This window comes from Octodon degus, unplaced genomic scaffold (genome assembly GCF_000260255.1).
Source record: "Octodon degus isolate 3935 unplaced genomic scaffold, OctDeg1.0 scaffold00001, whole genome shotgun sequence".
Classification (NCBI taxonomy): Eukaryota; Metazoa; Chordata; class Mammalia; order Rodentia; family Octodontidae; genus Octodon; species Octodon degus.
Genome location: NW_004524577.1, coordinates 4,316,669 through 4,322,799, shown reverse-complemented (window position 1 = coordinate 4,322,799; position 6,131 = coordinate 4,316,669).

Here is a 6,131-nt window from a genome sequence, read left to right as displayed (position 1 = left end):
GTTAATGTATGAGGGTTTTTTTTTCTAAACTAAAACTTCAATATTCAGGTTTAATTGCAGTGTTGGCATTTAGTGATGAATGAGTGGGTTTGGGGCTGTAGTTTGGACACTGGCCTCTGAAGGGTTCACTGTCAGGAGCCTGGCTTGTTGGAAAGGTTTGAGCTGGGTGAAGGACAGGGGTTTGCTAGTGAGAATGCAGGGGAATTTGATTCCCATTGGCCTTCAGACTTTGTGTATGCAAATCTATCCAGACTAACCCCTCAGATAGCCCATTTTGTCTGGAACAAAGCAGGGCTGTGACAGGGACTGCAGCTCCAAAAAGAGGCAGTTACTCTAGACAGAACTTGGACAGACTGTTCATAAGTGTCCCAGAGGTGGCACCTGCAAAAGGCCAGTGCCCATAGGCCCTCTGGACTTCTACGGGCGAAGAGGGCAAGGAGAAGAAAACATGAAACTTTTTAGAAAAGCAGATGAGGAAGATCAGGATTTGGGTGGCGAGACCTCTGTGGCAGGATTTATCATGTTTTTGAAAGTGTTATTCTTTCCTACAAAGAGAAATGGTGTTAGCCTCAAAGCCATTGCTCTCCAACACGTCTTCACTGAGCTGGAAGTGAGGGTATCATGCACAGCACAAAGCAGGCATCTGCCACTCGCAGTCACACACCATCAACTCAGCCAAGCAACTTCATTTTCCAAATGCATAATACCTCTCGCATTTGGACAGCTGTCACCACACAGACATGGACTCAGAGAACCTCCCAGACAAATTCATTTTCAGCTGTGCAGCGTGGGGTACAAGGTGGGCCTGCCTGCAGAGCTGGGGCTTTCGGCGGGGTAGAAATCACTGAAACCTTTCAAGGCCTCGACTGGGTGTGCATTCTGCTTCTTTTCATTCTTTTCCTTGTTGGTATGGCTTTGAGCATCCAGGATGTAGGAGAAAATTATGTAGGAAAGGAGGCAATGGTGGTAATTTAGAATAAAAGAGATGCATTCCAGAGATGGAAAGTTGAACATACAGGGACCTGAAACCCAAGTCATTCCAATAAGTGTGCCTTTGTGTAGTTCCATAGACATTTTTAAAATATATGAAAATGAATGGGTAGTTCTCACCCTCCATGTTCTCACCCAAACTACCCCAAGGCAAAATCTCTGAGCCAGATTTTCCGTACTCTTTCCTCATTCTGCTACAATAAAATGCTGCAGAATGGGCTGATAGTGGAGAAGAGGCATTTATTTCTCATGGTTGTCTAGGGATTTAGTTCTCAACATGTCTTTGAGGAAACATTCAAATCATAGCTACTTCTGGATATAAACTAAAAGATTTATAAACGAGTACTTTTGTTTATTCAGGTCCATTCCTAAAGAATTGAGGAATGACATGCTTCACTTTCTATGGCTCATCCCGCTACAACTCAGCACCACAGGCTGTGTGGAGGGGCCTCCCTTCCCCGGGGCAGGACTAAGATGAGGAACATTAATGATGTGGCATCAAATGGTAAGAGGCCACTTCTCCAGAAACTATGTGCGGCCTTGTCCACCTGCCGCCTGGTCATTTGTCAAAGGCTGAAAGATGTGGAGGTGGACTCCAAGGAAGGTGGAGTAGGCATCGCCCTGTCACCTGCAAGGTTGCTTCCCAGTCAGGCGGAGGGCTCCGTCCTGGCCCTGAGACAAGGAAATGTCGTAGCATGGGAAAAGCCAGCGAGAAACTGTGGGTCGCTTCTGTGCCACCCGACTCTGCCTCCTCTCCTCTCATCTCATGATCCCAACACCACTTCTCTGATTCTGTCCGTGTAAATTGATCCCTTGCCATTTGTGAATAATAAAGCCAGTGCTTGAATGGTTGAGTTATCTCCCAGGTTTGGATTAGGAATTACTGTATCCAATATGCGGCTCAAAAAATCCAAGACACAAAGGGACAACAGTTACTGATCAAAGCTACATAGTAAAGTGGAAAAGCTGAGCATCTTTTTGGTTGACCAGTACAGGATTTTGGGGTCCTTAGATCCTTTGGTCATCCCCACTGAAGTAGTAATTGTTATTGATTACCATAGCTTCTCTCAAACTGAACCTGAGCTACATACTCTTTAATAAGTTCAAATTCATTTCCCTTAATTAAAAGAAGTGACAGGAATTTGTAAACATAATTATGAGTGAAGCTTAGATATATGGTGTCATTCAAACTTAAAGGAAGAATGGGAAGAGAAATATCTAGTTAAATCTCCAAATTAAAACTCACTCCAACCACTAGCTACAAACTGCTGGGTACACTACCTCTCTGAACTCTCCAAATTTCTAAACAGTGGGAAAAATAAAATGTATTTCAACCTGTGTTATGATGAGGGTAATGAGGTAACTGTTGTTGAAGATAATACTAACCCAGACCTCTTCCGAATGTTTTCCACGCTCTTCACCTAAAGTTAAAAGCAAGTTTCCATTTCCAGGACAGAGGAGTAAGTGTTCAATATACCGATCTTTGTAGCAATAATAGGTATAAATTCTGCATAAAATATCCACAAAACCACCACCTGAGTGCTCCAGAGGACGGGTAGAAGAGAGAAATTTTGGAAGGGAGTCAAACCTTGAAAGAAGAGATCTTAATGAAGTGACTTTCTTATACGGGAACTTGGCCCTGACAGCAGACTTCAGTCATGATGTAGAGAAGCTAAAATTATAGGAAAGCATAGTTATTTGACCAATGGAGCAAGAAGCTGGGTCATAGAGCAACTAGGGCTCCTGAGGTCTGAGAAAAAAAAATCTCAAAAATGCCAAGAGCTAAAGAAAGCTCCTAAATTCTATGCACAAACCGTGCCCAAGATTCCGACAGGTACATAGATCACGTACGCACGAGATGGACTGATGTATCTCCGTGGTTTCTTCTTTTTTGATGTCATGATTGATGCTGACATGAACATTCACACACAACTGTTTGGGTGGACAAATTTTTCATTTGTCTTGGGTGTACACCTAGGAGGAGACCTGCTGAGTTATGGTAAATCTCTCTTTAATTTTGGAGAGCCACCTGTGTTTCAAGGCTGCTGTATCATTTTACGTTCCACATCAGCAGAATATGAGATCTCCACTCTCTCCCCTTCCTTGCCTACCCTGATCATATGTCTTTTTTCATTTTTTTTTTATCTTATCTTTATTTGGTGCAGGGTTTCACCACACAGCTCAGCCTCGAAGTGATCATCCCGTTTCAGCCTCCCCAGTGCTGGGATTACAGGCGTGCATCACCACACTTGGTCTTGGTGGCCAGCTCAATGCCCGGACTTCTGGGGCTGGCACAGTATGCGATACTGGGGATTGAACCTGGGTCTTTGTGCTCACCAGGCAGGCACTTAGACCACCAAGCTATCTCCCAGACCTTTTTTTCGTTATTATCGCTATCATAGTGGGTGTGAAATGTCATCATATCATGGGTTCAGATTGCATGAGCTGATGGCAAATGACATTGCATAACTTCTCACGTGCTTATCAATCACTTGTACGTTTTCTTTAGAGAAATATCCATTGAGAACCTTGGCTCCATTTTTGTATGGGCTTTCTCTTTTTCACAGTTTCATTTCCATGGTAATATAATAATTAATTTTGCTAAGGTCTAACTTACCTATTTTTTCTTTCGTTTCTTGTGCTGATTTCTCAGTGTTTAGGTCAGCCTAGATTCTTTGCCTCATGGCTTTTATGCTTCGCTGAAATTTCATTTATCAGTTGATATAATTGATTGTTTTCTGCTTCCCACTGGACTCTAAGCACTCTGAAAGTTTCTAGGTGGTGGTTGCTGCTCCATTCCTAGTGCCTAAGAAAGTCCCTGCATGAAAGCAGGCACTCGGTACAGAGTGCACGTGCACGAATATAAGATTCTTCATGTCATCCCAGGAAAAAACAAAGTGTTCCAAATATCATGTTTGTAAAGAAAAAAAAATCACATGGGGGTTTAGGAGATTTATGTATTTCCTCCCAGAAAAAGAGCACGTTTTTATTTTGTTTTCTTAAATTATTTTTAAAAAGACTACAAAATAGTGATGATAATAATAATAATAAATTGGAAATTATACAGAGTATCACTAAACAAAATAACACAAAGTCGACAGTGTTTGTTGTACTGACGGTGCTGTCTTCAGCTTAGTTGTTTAGATTACCTTGCATTGTCAAGAGAATCTGAAAGGTGCAATAGATATGGTGGCAGGGAATGAAACTCTTCAAAAGGACAGAACTACAGAGACGAGGAGATGGGGGGAAGAGATGTAGCTCTGTACGCGTGCGGGAGGGCTTGGGGAAAAGGCAGTTCCAAGAGCGCCTCCCACAGCTTCCTTCGTTCTCACCTGGAACCCGAGCGCTGGGAACTCTTAGGAAACAGAGGCGCCTGCTCAGAGGCTGCCTGGGGCAGGGTCTGAGCTTCCTGTCTGGTGATGATGCTGAGCTACACTTAGGCAACATCTGCTCCTTGAAACTGGCCAAAACCACCAGCAGCCTCTCACAGCTTCATTCCAGAGTCTGACAGCCACTGGGTGTCCCCAAGCAGCCCTCACTTGGACACGGTTGGTAGCAAACCCGAGAGCTGCCCAGCTCTGCAGGCTAATCGATCGTTGTTTGGCCATTAACACTGTTTAGCACTACATCACATTTCGGCTGGATACCCTCTCTGCACATTGCTGTCATTTGTGGGGTTTATTTTCAGATGGTTTTCTTTCCTAGTTAACTTTGCAAAAAAGAATGCACTTGGCCCATTTCACTCAGAAAAGGAAGGACCTAAATTGTTCATTTTATCATCTCTGAATCCCAGGTCTATAAGCTCCTCATACTATGACAATTTAAGAGGCTTCCGTAATGGTTTTATGGTAGAGAATAATATTAAAGTTGTAATTTTCCTGGGAATAGCAACACTACCAAGGAGTCAGCGCGTGAATCATCCAGGTGTGATCAGTGGGACCCTTCACTCCCAAACTGAATTTAGTCCCACCTTTGATGAAATCATTCCGAAGCTCTCTGCTGGAGTCTACTAGGAAACTCGGTCCTTTCTGCAGGAGGGAGAGGAGGGCCTGGAACAGACTATAATGAGGAATCTGAAAGAAACTGCTGAATTTATCCAGGACAACCCAGCCTCTGTGAATAGATTGAGAGGGTGTTCGTTCCCTTCCTCACTCCCTCCCTCCTTCCTTCTTTCTTTCCTTCCTTCCTTTCTTCTTCCTTCCTCTTTTATTTCTCAGTATTGGGGATGGAAACTAGAGACACTCAACTATTCAACTATGTCCCTAGCCCCTTTTAAAATATTGAAACAGGATCTTGTTAAGTTGCTCTGGCTAGTTTCAAACTTTCGGTGCTCCTGCCTTGAGCTGCTGCGTAACCGAGATTACTGGAGCACACCACCAGCCCTGCCTGTATTTCCTTTCTCTGCTTCATATTCCATGCCAGAGAAAGAGCTCTCAGTCTTGCTGGCCCTTCATCTTATTCTCTTTAGGTATTGTTTTTGTTTCATTTTATTTTATCTCATTTTGATTTTAGTGCTAGTACTTGGGCATTAGACTACCTGAGTGTTTTTCAAAAGGTAAAGATTAGGCCATACTACAGTCTAGTGAAATCACCGTTTCTGGGTGTGGAGACAAAGCCCCTGAAAGGTCAAAAGCTTCCTAGACGTTTCCAGCTGGCTAGGCGAGCGAAGAACCCAACATTTGGCCTCTGAGGACTGACAGTGATGCTAGGAAGCTGCCCTGCCCCAGGACTCACCCTGTGACTCGAAGCGCTGCACCAAAATGGCTCTGAAGGGGAGCCCGAGTCCTAGTCATTCATTCTTTCTTACGTGGGCAGGGATAAGCCCAGCATCATAGAAAGGCTTCAGCCTTCCAGCCGGCCCCATCTTAGTTTCCTTCTTACTTAATCAGGCTTTTCAGCATCCAAGCCTATCTGAGAGCTCTAAAGAGTTTGGCCAAGGTTGAGCTCGAAGCTGGACTTAGGGCATGGATCAGCATCGTGGGCTGACCAAGCTGGAGATTCTAGTGTCATCTCTGCCATGCACAAACACTGGGTAGAATGCTGATAGGTTTGTATCTATTCTGCAAAAGTTCGTATGTCGGAAACATGTGCTAGAACTTGTAGTTAGTTAGCGGTATGTGCAGCAGAAGCTCTGGAGACAT